The following is a 15989-nucleotide window of genomic DNA, read 5'->3' as shown; positions in this document are numbered from 1 at the left end:
CTGAAAACAGTCTCTGCTCTCCTTCTTTTTATTAATTAGAGTTTAGGTGTGCCCTATTACATAGGTCTCAATCGTCTAAGGGAGGGGGAACAGTTCACACGGTTGAGACTGGTTTCAACATCAAGCATATTTTGAGAAAGCAAAGACAGATAGGAGACATCAAGCTTATTTTGAGAAAGCAGAATGTCTCAAGGAGACATCCTGTTATTGAGTGTCTAAAGGAATGTGATGAGTTATGCAAACGTGTGATCTATGTGCATGTAATAGTAACTTGGATAATATGAAGTAAGCTTATTGAATGTGCTTTATTCCAACAATATGTGTTTCAAAAACATTGTGCATTTGGACATTTGCGGGGCTAAGAAAACAGACCACATTAGCAAAACAAAAGAGGTTCGGGTCTAACATTTAAGGGAAGCGCTCTACTATCTGAGGTAATTCCCCTGCTGCTGCAATGTTGGCAGAGAAGGTCCAGTCACAGAACTATTTTGGTTCCTTTGCTGGAGTACGTCAAAGTGACACTGTCACTGTCAAGGCAGAGCCTTGCTGAGTGCAGACATAAGGCAGTTCCTGGTGGTCTAGTGGATAGGATTCGGCGCTCTCACCGCCGCGGCCCGGGTTCGATTCCCGGTCAGGGAATTGACATTTGGGTAGGTTTTGACTGGAGATAGGATTTGGCCTCGGTCGAATGGTCGGGGTCATCTTGAAGCACAAACCTTGAAGCGACTGACAACAGAAATATAAACAAAACATGGACACACAATGGACAACACAATAAGACAAGGTCCTCGACTGAGAATGCTGTCAGGACTGGGTTTAGGGTGAGACAGAGCATTTGTCGGATGCTCAGGGATAGATCCTTGTTAGAATAAAATGTAGATAGAATGAATATAGCATCAGTTATCACCCTTATATCCATTTGCTTAGACAATAGAAAGAGTGTTTGAATGTGCTGAAGAAGAAATGTTCCTGTGACCCTGATCAGAGACCCCCAGCAACCCCCAGGTCCTGGATGTGCCTGGATGCGCCAACCGCAACCCTGCAGATGTTCACGTTTATCCTGCAAGAACGTGTCAAGATAAGAACTCATAAAACAATAAAAGTAATTCCTCTCACATACACACACATACACATAGAGAAACAAATACAGCTCGTGCAACTGCCACCACTAGAGTTGCATGACCATGTAGTAGGGACCCCCAAAAGAGAATAAATAAAGAGGAGTTTGAACTGCATACTCAGTGGAGCGGCATGTCACTGGGTATGTGGTTTCACTCTCCTCGCTGCGAGTAACTTTGAATATTGTTGTCTGTCTCTTCTGTATTTCTGCATTTAAGTGTTTTTACAAGTGTCACAGGAGTTTGAACCTGACAACCCACTGACTCACAACGACCTTGCACATCTACACGTGTCAGGGTTAAACATATTGGCCTCTCATGTTACATGGTGTGACTAGGGACGTGGAGTCAGTACTTCAGTCTCCGCATTGAACGTCTGCAGCAACTGCACTAAGCCACTTGCTGCCGCTGCCTTTGCTCAGAATGAAGTCACAAGAGTGCCATACAGACTGACTCCTTGAGATAACCAGAGTCCTGTCTCTGAATTTGGACACAGGTCAAGTGGCTGGGCTTGTTGTGGGCGACCTGATGAGACCACCACTCAGCATGTGGCATGTGCGAGAGACTAGTCCGGGCGGGACCGGTGCAACTCATACTTACCTGCCAGGGGAGATACCATGATCAAGAAGGTGGTTCACCCAGGGCGAGGCTCAGCCATTGCACATGGGTTGAGCTGACCTCTGCGAATTCCCCAAATGCGTGAATCTCGACTGCATAATTTGTGGTAGTGGGGGACTGCGTTCGCGCTCTCCCCTTATCCCGTGTTTAAAACAAGAGGCAGGTGCAGCACCGCGCCAAGCTCCTTGGCTTGCGAGTGCAGCCAGACCGTGCAAGAAACGACCAGCCCAGCACTACCAATGCTTGCTGGAAAGGTCTGCCCGTCCACGGGAGACAACCAACCAGCCGTGAGGCCGATCTGCTCTCAGTCAGGAAACCTCAATGAGAAACGGCAACAAGACAGAGAAAGAGCGTCGGCAACCATTTCGATTGATCTGAGTCTAAAGTTCAAGGTTTGCTCGCAGGCAAATTTGAAGCAGCGAGAATGAGCAATCCGCACCTCTGAGTAAGAGTTCATGGTTCTCACCCAAAAAACGATAGCTTGTAGCCGTGTGTTGTTGTTTGTATTCTGTGTTTTGTCTGAGTCACGGCTGGTGTGTGTTGCTTTTTGCTGTTTTCTTGCCTGAAAGGACTTCTCGCTCAGCCAAAGCAAAGCCAGGTAAAAACGTAATCATTTGTACCTTTGTTGGAATAGTTGCATCTTGTGCCTGTAGTGACACTGCCTGCAGTGATGGTTATTTCACCACCACCACCTGCTCATACCCCATTGGAGCAGCAGCAACCACCTCCTGTGTCAAAAAACTCAAACAAAAACCATGTCTGTGCTGTGGCCAACCAAAATGAAAATATCAAGTGGATGGGACATCAACCACGACGTTCATCAACAAGGCCCTGTCAGATAATCTTATTGCTGCAGAAGGTCTGGCAGACCCGAAGATGCCATTTAAAGATTTCAGTCAAACAGACTTCTTCCAGCGAGAGGTGGATGAGACAAGAAAGAGGGTGGAGGAAAAACAGCAGAAGAAGAGAAAGAGGGAGGAATCTCCTCCACCCCCTGTCCGAAAGTGCCTCTGCAGGATGCAGCTGAAGCAGGGCCGGAAAAGCCCCCGCATCCACACTGGCTTCAGAGAAGTACATCTACTGTCCTGCCAAAGTGTTCTCCATCTATAGAGAGCACAGGATGGGAAAAGAGATGAGCTGGAGGGAGTTCCAGGCCTCTTCTTTCTATGAAAAGGAGAAACAAAGGCGGCAAAATAAGTGAACAATGTGTATATTCTTTATTCATAACTGCTTACATGTAGATTTTTTTATTATTATTGAGAGTGTTCTTGAGTGTGGCAACCTGATAAATAAATATTCTTTGTGACATTGCATTGATTTTGTATTTTATTTCAAGCACTGCTATCAATATAAGCCTGATATGAATAGTTTGTAATTATATAGGGATTAATTGGAAAAAAATAATATTGTGGAGAAGAAAACTGTGACTTGACTGCTGGCTTAGACGGGATTCAAATACCTGACTTCATTTCTCCAAAGTCTCTCTGCTTGTCTGACATCTGTCTCGCATCCTGATTGGCTGGCAGCAAATGTCAACAACACAAGCAATTGCACAGAGACTACATCAGCATCACTGCAGTAAGGTTTCAATAAGTTTCTACTTCTGACAGAAATGTGCAAATACTCAAGTGCTGTCCACCTTAACTGTCAGGTGGTCCGTTCTCTTACGTTTCAGGTGTCATTCTGAGTTCTACCCTTTTGCAGGAAAAAGAGCCTTTGTACTTTTTCACATGAACTCTAAAGAAAGGTACAAGCTGATATACACTGCATTGGCTGGGAATTGGACCCGGGCCTCCCTCTTAGCAAGCGAGATTTCTACCACTGAACCACCAATGCCACATGGGTTTGTACTGTCGGAGAAAAGTGGCTGAGCCTATGCAAAGTGGCGCTGAATGACAAAACATCACAATGTCATACTCTTTGGATTCAAGCACTTTCTGGCGTAACGGGATCCACAACAATCATGTCAGGTGTGGATGCACCGTAGACTCGTTTTTGAAGGGCAAGTGACAAAAAGAGGTACGTGGCTCAAAATTCAGCTGCCAAAGTTTCACGGACCAAGCACCCAGGTACTGCTGGGATTTGAACCCAGGATCTCCTGTTTATTAGACAGGCACTTTCACCAGCTAAGCCATAGTGCCAGCTGAGCATGTCAACCTGGCAATGCTGCCTTTACTCTTCTAGACAGTAACTGCTTGCACTGTTGAGACAACAGCATTTGTCGTGTGTCATTCGGTCAGCAGGTGGGGAATCCCGTATATATTTGGCACCAATACAAAGGGTTTACCTATTGGGAAGAATGCAAGGGCTCTCCAAAAGAGTCCAACACAAGTGTCACACGAGGGTCTGGAAATGGTCCCTGGGACTGACACAAATAACTAGGTTGTTAATCTGGACTAACATAACATAATACCCACATGGGAAACAAAACGCAGAGTGTGTGAATGCCTTTTAAAAAGTGGCCTCTGGAGGGTCAGGGTGTCCGAGTGGTCGAAGGCACTGCCTTCAGATTGCAGTCTCGAATGAGGCGTGGGTTCGAATCCCACTAGTGACAGCTTCTTGCATCTTGAAGTGGCGTCACCCTTCATTCTAGAGTGGCCGAGGCTGTTACTCCTGGGCAGTAAACCAGGGGTGCTTTTCAAAATGTCTGCTGCTGAAAAGTGTACAAAGAAGACCTATTGTATCCCGGGGCCTTGCATTTCTCCTGAAAACAGGCTTTGTATCTCAACATGACCTCTGATAAAAAGTATGAAAACCAGAGTCATGGAAATACCAGTAGAGGACTGCTGGAATTGGAACCAATGAGCCCCTCTTTGCTAGACATGTAATTTGACCAACTAAAGCATCGTGCCTGTGAAGCATGCAAACTTGACTTGAATGGTGCCTTTAGTAGAAAAGGAAATCCTGTGCATCTGGCACGGACACAAAAACAGTTCACCAATGGGGAAACATGTTCATACAAGGGAGGGAGACCAAAGTGTCAATTGTCACCAGGGAAACACCCTCGAGAGGTAAACAAAACAGCATGTCAAAGCAGAGCGTCAACAATCCTCTCAGTCACCAAGACTGCAAGGAGCAGATCAATGGGGGCAGTGGCCCCCATTATCCTCTACCCAAAATTTAGACCACGAGTGCAGAGAATGCGGACCGTGAAGGAACAACAAAAGCCCCCGTCGACAACACCCTGCCCCTCATAACCCCCCGGCCCCATAACCAACAGCGCAGAACCCAGTGAACTGCGAAACACCCCCATCAAGGCAACCAACCGACCAGGTAAAGGTAAAGAAAACAGCATGGCACGGAGAATGCGGTCTGTTAAGGATGAGTTAGTCGATTTTAGCTGGAAACATTTGATGCAATGGTGTCCTGTGGTCGATTAGCTCAGTTGGTCAGAGCGTGGTGCTAATAAAGCCACGGTCATGGGTTCATTGGAGGAAGGAAAGAAATCGGGGCACAAACACCAGTCATGTTCTCGGTCGGTAACCTATCACTCACGTCGGGTCCACCGCACCACTACCAGAGGTCAGCCCTGAGGAGCGACCAGAAGAAGGCATCCACCAGTAAGGTAGAATTACACTAAGAGGTATTAATGCCGGGTTGTACAAATCGGGAACCTGTGGACATAAATTTACCGTTCGCCACTGTGCTGCTGAATATAAGCTTACCTTTGACATCTGTAACCTCGGGGTGCGCGAATGGCCTACAATTAGCCAATAAAACAAAGGATTCCTTGTAGAATTTAGGCAATCAATCCCGCTACCTCTCACATGCAAAGCAAGCGCTATACCATTTGAGCTAATTCCCCTGCTTTTCCTGAATTGGCAGAGAAGGTCCAGTCTCAGAACTATATTGGTTCTTGAATTAACTCAGAGCAAATGACTACTGGATCGTGGGAGGGAGCAAAGCAGTGGCTCAACATATTTGACAGTGCATCCCATGCCGGAAAGCTCGATGAGCCACAGATGAACAAAAGATGGCTGACTTACCTCAAGACCACATTGAGCCTTCTCCACCAATTACCTATGGTGGCATGGATTGTTTTGGCCCCTTTCACACAAAACAAGGGCGTAAAGAACAAAAACAGTACAGTCTACTATTCACTTGTCTATGTTCTGGAGGTGTTCACATAGAGATGCTGGAGGACTTGACCACTGACTCATTCATCAATGCCCCAAGATGCTTCATTGCCATCAGAGGTGCTGTTTGGCACATCCGATCAGATCAGGGAACATACTTAGTTTGAACTAAAAATGAAATGGAAAAGTCTCTAAAGGAAATAAACACAGAAAGAGTAACAGAATACCTGGCAGACAAGCAATGCAACTTTGTCATAAATGCAAGCCATATGGGAGGTGTTTGGGAGCGCCAGATCAGAACCATCAAAAGCGTGCTCATTTCAGTCCCAGCAAACAGTGCTGGCAGGTTGAGTGATAGTTCCTTGAGAACCTTTCTTTAGGAAGCCATGTCTGTTGTGAATAATCACCCTCTTACTGTGGACAATGTAAACAACCCATGTGTCTGGAACCACTGACACCTAACCACCTGATTACCATGTAGTCATTTATTCCCATGCCACCACGTGTTTCCAAAATGGCACTGCTGTCAAGTCAAACCCTTGTCCAAAATAATTTAGATAAGGCAGACAGGAAAAAAATAAATAAAAAGATAAATAAAAATAAAAAATACTTTTCATGGCCCTCATTAAGGGAATAATAAATTTTCGTTGCAATTAGCACCTTATTTTACTAAATTAAACACGGGAGATCAGGTGGGGAACATCTAAACCGGAAGTGGGAATCAGTTTTAAGCGCACCTGGGCGTCTGCATTAGGGCACTTCCTTTCTCAGCAGGTAAGGCTGCAGACAAGTGGTATCGAGAAGGTAGTCAGAACTGCACCCCAAACCTTGCGCAAACTGGAGCTATACAACACTGAAGAGGCAGCCGGTAAGAAATTCCTTTTAATATTAGCGCTGTGGTTTAACGCACCCGTGCCACGTAAGGCACGGCTTTTTTTTGGATGTGATGGCCGCTGGTGACGCGCGCCTCACTTTAGTTATTGGTACTAGATTAAAAGTATTAACACGGTGCAATTAGTTAGAAAGTGGGGTCTGGAACACCGTCGATCGCCTGTGTCGCGTAGGTGCACACGGCGGCTCGCGGTGGTTCATTTAATTGGCACCAATTGAGCTGATCAGCGAGCTTTGGGCATCGAAGGAACGCGCTATGCTCATTTCTTTTCAGTGGGCCTATATTATTTAGAGCTTTTATAATAATAATTTTAGTTACGTGGCAAGATGGGGGCAATGCAAATGGTTTAATAAATAGATCAAATAAAATAACGAAATAATGACACTGTTCACACCCCACCTCTGCCTCATCCTGCCACTTTGACACTCTATATGCGTTAAATTAACGCTCAGTTTGGACTCTTAGGAAAAACAATCAGACTGCAGTTCCGGAACAACAAACAAAAACAGACCGTGTACATATATTTATACTGTATACTGTATATTTTGTATTTTCACTTTTTAATAGATGTGTCTGCACCTACTTCACCAAAACAAATCCCCAGTCGAGGTCAGCAGGCCCCGTCTCCACTGTAAACAGTGTGGACTGGGCAATGCTTCCCTTTTCGGAGGGTCCGGACGGTTTGCCAGAACCCCTTCGAGGCCGACCAAAAGTCGTGCTCCATGGCCTCACCGAATTCTTCCCACACCCGAGTTTTTGCCTCGACAACCGCCGAAGCCGCGAACCGTTTGGCCTGACAGTACCTGTCAGCTGCTTCCGGAGTCCCACAAGCCATCAACGCTCGATAGGACTCCTTCTTCAGCTTGATGGCGGCCCTGACCTCTGGTGTCCACCATCGGGTTCGGGGCCTGCCGCCACGACTGGCACCAACCGCCTTGCGCCCGCAGCTCCGGTCAGCCGCCTCAGCAATGGAGGCACGGAATATGGCCCATTCGGACTCAATATCCCGGTCCTCCCCCGGGATGCAGGCGAAGCTCTGCCAGAGGTGAGAGTTGAAGACTCGACGAACGGGAGACTCTGCCAGACGTTCCCAGCACACCCTCACTACTCGTTTGGGTCTACCAGGTCTGTCCAGCATCCTCCCTCGCCATCTAATCCAACTCATCACCAGGTGGTGATCAGTTGACAGCTCAGCCCCTCTCTTCACCCGCCTGTCCAGAACATGCGGACGCAGGTCTGATGACACGACTGCAAAGTCGATCATAGACCTGCAGCCAAGGGTGTCCTGGTGCCAAGTGCACTTATGGACATCCCAGAATTTCTAGGCGCAGCTAAGGTGTTGAGGGAATCTGTTTCAGGGGCCTTAGAATCTCATCTCTGTTATTTGCAGATGATGTGGTTCTTATGGCCTCTACGGGCTGTGACCTTCAGCGCTTACTGGGACGGTTTGCATCTGAGTGCGAAGCGTCTGGGATGAGACTCAGTACCTCCAAATCAGAGGCCGTGGTTCTCAGTCGTAAAAGGGTGGAGTGCTCCCTCCGGGTTGGGAATGAGGTCCTACCCCAGGTGGAGGAGTTTAGGTATCTTAGGTATGGTCACGAGTGAGGGAAAGTGGGAGCGTGAGGTCGACAGACGGATCAGCGCAGCCTCGGCAGTAATGCGGTCGCTGTAACGGACCGTCGTGGTTAAAAAAGCTTTCAATTTACCGGTCGATCTATGTTCCCACCCTCACCTATGGTCATGAGCTTTGGGTCATGACCGAAAGAATGACATCTCGGATACAGGCGGCTGAAATGAGTTTCCTCCGTAGGGTAGCTGGACTCACCCTAAGAGATAGGGTGAGGAGCTCAGTCATCCGGGAGGGCTCAGAGTAGAGCCGCTTCTCCTTCACATCGAGAGGAGTCAGTTGAGGTGGCTCGGGCATCTAGTCCGGATGCCTCACGGACGCCTCCCTGGTGAGGTGTTCCGGGCATACCCAGCCGGGAAAAGGCCCCGGGGCAGACCTAGGACACGCTGGAGGGATTATGTCTCACAGCTGGCCTGGGAACACCTTGGTGTCCTCCCGGTGGAGATGGAGGAGGTGGCCGGGGACCGGGAAATCTAGGCTTCCCTACTAAGACTGCTGCCCCCCGCGACCTGGACCTGGATAAGCGGAGGAAAATGGATGGACGGATGGATGGATGGATGGACTTGTATACTAAAATGAGATGGAGATAATTGCAATATTTGTCGGAATAGTTCTGGAACAAATGGTGGAAGGAGTATCTGACCAACACTGCTCTGAGACAAAGATGGCATACGCCAAGAAGAAACATGCAAGTTGGAGATGTGGTGATCGTCAAAGAGGAGGAGGTTCCCCGAAACGAATGGAAACTGGCTGGGATTTTTCAAGTCCATAAGAGTGACAATGGACTAGTGAGGACAGTTACGGTGTTTCACGATGCTTCAATGTCCCGCAATGGCGTGTGAATGCACTCAAGAGCAATAAATGCATCGAGAACAGCAGTAAAGGAAGCGTGAACTCTTTACTGGACCAGGTCAGCTAAGTAACAAAGACCATACATCTGCAAGCTCTTCAAAGGACACGTAAAGAGTACAGCCATAGCAGAGGATGGTTTCGATCCGTCGACCTCTGGGTTATGGGCCCAGCACGCTACCACTGCGCCACTCTGCTGCTGACATCTGTACAAGTACCCAGCTTTGTGCGGCTCCTTTTGAGTGTCCTCTGTTGTCAGTGAACCTCACAAGGTCACAGTTTTTTTTCCTGATCAGGGCACCGTTTTAGGTTGGGTGGATGAGTGATCGAAAGCGCCAGATTAAGGTTCCTTAAGCTCAGGAGGCACTGGTTGAAATCCCACAGCTGGCATTTTCCTGGTCAGCTCCATTATCCACGACTGGAATGATTTGGCAGCAAAAGACTGTCAGATTGTACAAGACACCTGAACACCTTGAGAAGAAGATTAAGAGAGGTTTTGTTCTAATGAGAAGGGTTTGTTTGTTGACATTGTGACATACAAAAGAAGAACTCCCCGTCGGGGAATCGAACCCCGGTCTCCGGCGAGCAGGCCTTTTTCTGCGTAACCTGGCCTTTTTGATCAAATCCACAGCTGACCGAGTTTCTCTGGGAAGACAAGAAGCGAGAGGTTCAGTCATCACTGGGAACTTTGGAAGTGTAGTCACCTTAAGTCAGGTCTGCTTTGGTGAACTTCAGAGGCATCATGACCAGTCTGCATCAAAACATTATCTGAAATCCTGTTGCAGGTTTCTGGCATTGATTCTTAATTCAGTTGCCATCCCTGATCGATGGTAATGGTAATGGTAATCATGCCCGCGTGGCAGGCGAGTCTCTTTACTTGTCTGACGTCTGTGTCGCATCCTGATTGGCTGGCAGCAAATGTCAACAAACTGCAAAGTGGCGCTGAGTGACAAAACATCACAATCACAACACACACACGGGATGCCAGGGGAGGCCGAGTACTAACAGAGCTGAGCGAGAGGGCATAAGAAAAAAATTTGTGACCTTGTGGTGGTTACCCGACAGCACCAAGGATATGATGCGCGTCTGATGCGTAATGCATGCCAGGTGATGTTCATCTAGCGAGCGGACATTCTTGTGGGGGACAAGCTCAACAGTAGGAATGTTGAGAGAACTGACGAGTCCGCTATCAATGAAGTTCTCGTCCGCCCCAGAGTCAATTAATGCTGTGGTAGGAGAAGCTTCCCCCGCCCAGGATATCGTACCTTCCACCTGAAGTCGGCCCACCAAAGCGGATGACGCAGCCGGTGTGGTTGGAGCGGGCAGTGCCAGCAGCTGGGGAATATTCCTGGTGGAGGAAGAGCGTTGGCGTGCTGGGCGAACTGGACAGCGGGAAATTGTGTGTAGGACTCCCACAGTACAGGCACAGCCACTGCTGGAGCAGGGAGGGAGGAGTGGTGCCGGAAGAGCCCCAGGAGGAGGGATTTGGAGCCGACGTGTGGGTCGGAGAGGCTCCGCCCTCTGCTGTGTGCTGCGCTCCCGCAGCCGGTTGTCGAGTCGATTGGATAGCGACAGAGAGCGGCTGGAATGACAAGGCGCTGCGGAGCGCATATCGGGCGAGTGTTAGAATAAAATGTAGATACAGGTATTATTTTGTTAGTTATCACCCTTATATCCATTTGCTTAGACAATAGAAAGTGTTTGAATGTGCTGAAGAAAGAATGTTCCCGTGACCCTAATCAGAGACCCTCAGCGACCCCCAGGTCCTGGAGGTGCTTGGATGCACCAACAGCGACTCTGCAGATGCTCATGTTAATCCTGCAAGAATGTGTTAAGATAAGAACTCATAAAACATTAAAAGTAATTGCTCTCACATACACACACTCACATAGACAAACAAATACAGCTCGTGCAACTGTCTTCTCCACCCCCCCCCCCCCCCCCCTTAGAGTTGCACGACCATGTAGTAGGGACCCCCGAAAGAGAATAAAAGGAGAGGAGTGTGAACTGCATATTCAGAGTGGAGCGGCATGTCACTGGGTATGTGGTTTCACTCTCCTCGCTGCGAGAAACTTTGAATATTGTTGTCTGTCTCTTCTGTATTTTTGTATTTAAGTGTTTTTACAAGTGTCACAGGAGTTTGAACCTGACAAATACTCACTTAGGAGAACGTTAGACTGAAGTTCTAAAGGTCCCTGGTTCAAGCCCGGTTTTCAGAACAATCCCTGTTTATTTTGTGACTTGGCAAATAGTTTGAAAAGGCTTATTGGCTGGCTGAAAGGACCTTAACTTCATTCTTCAAAAGGCCAGACATCCAGCCATCCAGACAAGGTTAGAGGAGGTTACAAGCCTATTTACAAACCATTGACTCCAAGGGCACAAGTTGAGTCCATCGAGATATCAAAGTGACCCCGAGGGTGGCTAAGGTGTTTCTTTCAAGCCGCGATTGTGATGTCTTGTTTTGTTGAAGAAAAGCCCATTATTTCTGGAACAATTTTCCCTACAAAGGAGACATCTTTGTCCATTTGGACAATTGTCAATCTGCCCCCACTTTGGACACATCGTCGTGTTTCATTGTTTGGCAACTGCTTTGTGACTTCACCAGTCCCCTTAAAAGCCCCTTCCTTCAGGTTTCCATAGTGTAATGGTTATCACATTTGCCTAACACGCAAACGGTCCCCAGGTCGAAACTGGGTGGAAAGATGGCCTTTCAAGTCCTTCTTTTACAAAAAAAAGTCAAGGTGACAAATAGGAACAAGGACATGTGCTTGATCTCTGAAGGGACTTGAACTCTTGATACTCAGAGTCTGATGCCCTACGAAGTGAGCCCCCAGGCCTTTGGTCAGAAGATTTGTTTTTGTGTATTTGGAATGAAATGTTTTCTGCATGTTGAACAATTTTCAACAGGAAAGATATCTTTCAGATGTATCAATAAAACTGCTGCCTGTCGCTGCCACACTCTTTGCATTTCACAGCTATTTTACAGTCTTTGGCTACATGTTTTGTGGTAGCGCAACAGCGAAAACAGATTGAGTTTTCTTTTAGATAAGCTTTTCTCTCATCTAACGGTTTGACCCTAAACCCACGACATTTTGATAAGGGGTGTGGCTTGGTATGTATTGGGCATTGATCTGCTGGCTCATCTGTTTTCTTTTCTTTAACACTGTTACTTGTAGGTTTTGCTGTTACCTCTGTTTTTCTCACTGAAACTGTTTTGGGATTGTTATATTGTTTTGCATATCTTTCATGTTTTGTCTGAGTTACAGCGCAGTTCGATGAGAACGCAAAACTTGGATCGTTTCGGGTTTTTGCTTGCCTGGATATAAAACTTACAAAGTAAGTGAATGGTGGAAAGGAAACCCTGTGTTCTTCTTTGTACATAGACCTGAGTGATATCCAGCGTTCTTGCAGACCGTAGGGAAGCTTCTCCACAATAGGATTTACACCCCTAGCTGTGTCAAGATAAGCTAGACCATGCAGATATCCCTCTGCCTTAGCTGCCTGAATCTCCAAAAGAATGTCCCCTAACTCTCTGAGACGCTGATTATCTTTGTTCGAGATTTTAGGGAAGTTCTCTAGTTTTGACAAAAGAGCATTCTCAATGACCTCTGGTGAGCCATAGTTATCATCTAACCTCTCCCACACCAAAGCTACTCCTGCTGTAATGTTGTGAACATGTGCGGACCTGATACGCATAGCCTGTGTGGAAGACTCGGGGCCGAGCCACCTTAACAGTAAATCAAGCTCTTCTCTAGCTGTTAAATTAAGCCCTCTAATCACATCCTGGAAAGAGGTTTTCCAGGCCCAGTAGTTTTCTGGACAGTCATCAAATTTCAAAAGTCCAGAGCTCACAAGTTCTCTTCTAACGAGATGTTTAGTAAGATCAGTCATTTGTGCTGGTTCACAAGGATAGTCTCTGAGGCTAGCTGTGTGAGACACTGGAGCAGGAGGACAATGTGAGGACCTATTTTGATTGTAATCAAACATAACCTCACCATTAACAAAGGTCGTAGGCTGGTTTGTGACGGTGCCGGGGAGCGGATACCACTGGACTGAAGATGGTGGTGCTGGTAATGATGCTCGTGGTGCTGGCGTGGATGTGGTGAGTGGCTGCTGTGGGACCGGAGCTGGCTGCTGAGCGTCGGGTGTCACATAGTGAGCCTTCACATACTCGCTGGTGTGTTGAGCGGTGTCCTCTGGAGGGATCTGTGCCAGGTCTTCGAGAGAGCTGCCTTCCACTGCTGCTGCGCCTTCATAGACTGCTGCTTCAGCTGCGGCTGCCGTGGCACTTCTCTCGATCTTTAGCACATACAGACTGGCCTCCAGTTCTGCTTTGCGTTGTGCTGCTTCAGCCTCTATTTTAGCCTTTGCTTTCATCATTTCTGCTTCTCGGGCTGCATATTTCGCCTCCACCAGGGCTGCTTCGGCACTAGCCCTTGCTTTGGTGGCTGCGGAGCTGGTTGAGGACCTGCTGGACCTTGAAGTCTTTGTTTTTGAGGCGACTGACCTGGTGTCGTAGAGCTTTTGCGGCTGGTCCGACTCGTTTTGCTGCTCCATCTTGTATCGTCTGGACACGTGCTTTAGTAACAGCAGATGGTGTTTTAGCCCGCTGTGTAACAGTCCTTTTACTATTCTGTCCTCACGATGGTGTGACGTCTACCAAGGCTAGACAGATAGCAAACAACCAAAGAAATACTCCGTGGCCATGTATGTTCTTAGAGCTTTACTTGGCTTGCAGGCAGTAATCTCTTGTAACAAGTTGTAAAACTGTAATACACAAATAAAACAGTGTATCAGCAATGTGTACAGGCTTCATCAAAAATGAAAGAAAATGCAAAGTGAAAGTATAAAAAACTCAAAATGAAAACGTTTAGCCTAGCTAACAGTCACATGTGCAAATCTAGCATAGCATTCACATTCAACTGTAGCTCAAAATGCTAGTTTACGTTTTATTAAACACTCATATTTGCAGAAACACATATAAAACTTCAAAACCTACGGACTAAGATACCCCAAGGCTGAAAACTGCAGATGAACCGTCACTGATGTGCACTGTGTGGTGGCTGTGTGCAGACTGAGTAGCTGGAACATGTTTGGGCAAAAACGAAAGCTATCTCAAGTTTGGCCACAAGGGGGCAGCGTGAGAGTGTGTGATTAACTAAGATTTGTCTTGAAAAATGCAAAAATAAATGTGATAACAGTACATTCTTAGTATTTGGGTGTTTTTTCTTTTAATTGTGGTAATTGTTTTTAATTCTGTAAAGCACTTTGTGTTGCATGTATTTGCAGGAAAAGTGCTATACAAATATTGTTGATTTGATTAGTCAAGAGAACATCAACAAAAATCAAAGGATTTCTCGCATGCGAAGCGAGCACACTACCATTTGGGCTAGATCGCTTGCTGTTGCAGCGTTGGCAGAGAACTATTTTGGTTCCTTTGCTGGAGTGTTGAAGAAAAGCCCATTATTTCTGGAACATGTAAAATGAACTACAATTTTCCCAACAAAGGAGAAATCTTTGTCAATTTGGACAATTGTCAATCTGCCTCCACTTTGGACACATTGTCTTGTTTCATTGTTCGGCAACTGCTTTGTGACTTCGGCAGTCCCTTTCCCCCCGGTTTCCACAGTGTAGTGGTTATCACATAACACGCAAAAGGTCTCCAGTTTGAAACTGGGTGGAGACATGGCCGTTCAATTACTACTTTTACAAAAAAAGCAAGGTGACAAATGGGAATAAGGATATGCAGATGGCAGAAGATGGTTTCGATCCATTGACCTCTGGGTTATGAGCCCGGCACACTTCCTCTGAGGTCCTTCAGACAAGAGCAAACAGCTTGTCCTTCGAGCCGGACTTGAACCAGCGACCTAAGGATGCAAGCTTGAACCACTACAGTCCTCCACTCTTCCAACTGAGCTATCGAAGGGCTTGTTGGTTTGGGGCGAGTGAGTACATCTGAGTGTTCCACGGCGTCTCATTGAGGTTGCGGGCTCCAACACGCTGTGGCTGAGAATGCCACTTTTGACAGAATTTTGGAGATAATCAAGTCTCAGGTAGAGATGATCGACTTTTCTGATCGAATTCAGAGGTCATGTGTTGGTCCCGAAAACGGTCTTGGCACTTTTTTCACCAATGAAAGGTATAATAACAGCCCTGTTGCATTGCCTGGGAATCGGACCCAGGTCGTGGCATGGCAGGCGAGAACTCTACCACTGATCCACCAATGCCTGCATAGGCACAGTGGAATTGTGTTGCAGGTCGAAGTCGAAGGACCATTTGGTTCCTAATTCATGTCCGTCAAAAAAATCACAACAGTGCACAGTGTCTTCTCTAAGAGTCAGAGTAAGATTCCTAGTTTACTTGTAGATTTGAGTTCAAACACATATCAGTGGTAAACGATTCAACTCAACTTGTGCGCTTGGAGTCAATGATTTGGTTTGTAACCTTCTCTAACATTGTCTGAATGGGTGGCCTTTTGAAGAATGAAATTAAGGTCCTTTCAGCCAGCCAATGAGGCTTTTCAAACTATTTGAAAAGTCGCAACAGAAACAGGGATTGTGTTCAAACCTGGGCTTGAACCATGGACCCTTTGAATGTCAGTCAAACGCTTTCCCAAGTGAGCTATTTCAGCTGTAAAGGCGGTGGTCTGCTTTTTCAGTCGGGGCGGTCAGGGTCAAACTGTGTCTGTGCCACGTGTGTTGCTGTGTTCCTGGTCCAGTGTGTTCTCATCTTGGGTTGGAATGTCCCCATGCTGGTAACGGGTGGGGAATACAGCAGGGGGGAATCCCGTACATTTGGCACCGATACAA

At 47.0% G+C, this 15989-nt stretch overlaps 3 non-coding genes across 3 annotated transcripts; 2 read left to right on the top strand and 1 right to left on the bottom strand.

Moving 5' to 3' along the window:
- Nucleotides 1-567: 567 nt before the first annotated feature.
- Nucleotides 568-639, top strand: trnae-cuc (transfer RNA glutamic acid (anticodon CUC)). Its single transcript has one exon. It is a non-coding gene; the product is annotated as a tRNA-Glu (tRNA).
- Nucleotides 640-1710: 1071 nt separating this feature from the next.
- On the top strand, nucleotides 1711-1874 carry LOC131111121 (U1 spliceosomal RNA). The gene has a single exon (XR_009121118.1). It is a non-coding gene; the product is annotated as a U1 spliceosomal RNA (small nuclear RNA).
- A 13145-nt stretch (nucleotides 1875-15019) lies between these two features.
- On the bottom strand, nucleotides 15020-15106 carry trnay-gua (transfer RNA tyrosine (anticodon GUA)). Its single transcript is given in 2 exon segments — nucleotides 15020-15055; nucleotides 15070-15106. It is a non-coding gene; the product is annotated as a tRNA-Tyr (tRNA).
- Nucleotides 15107-15989: the final 883 nt, after the last annotated feature.

Source organism: Doryrhamphus excisus, unplaced genomic scaffold (assembly GCF_030265055.1).
Source record: "Doryrhamphus excisus isolate RoL2022-K1 unplaced genomic scaffold, RoL_Dexc_1.0 HiC_scaffold_24, whole genome shotgun sequence".
NCBI lineage: Eukaryota > Metazoa > Chordata > Actinopteri > Syngnathiformes > Syngnathidae > Doryrhamphus > Doryrhamphus excisus.
Note: the sequence above shows the minus strand (reverse complement) of the source record. Positions and strands in the feature narration are given on the sequence as shown.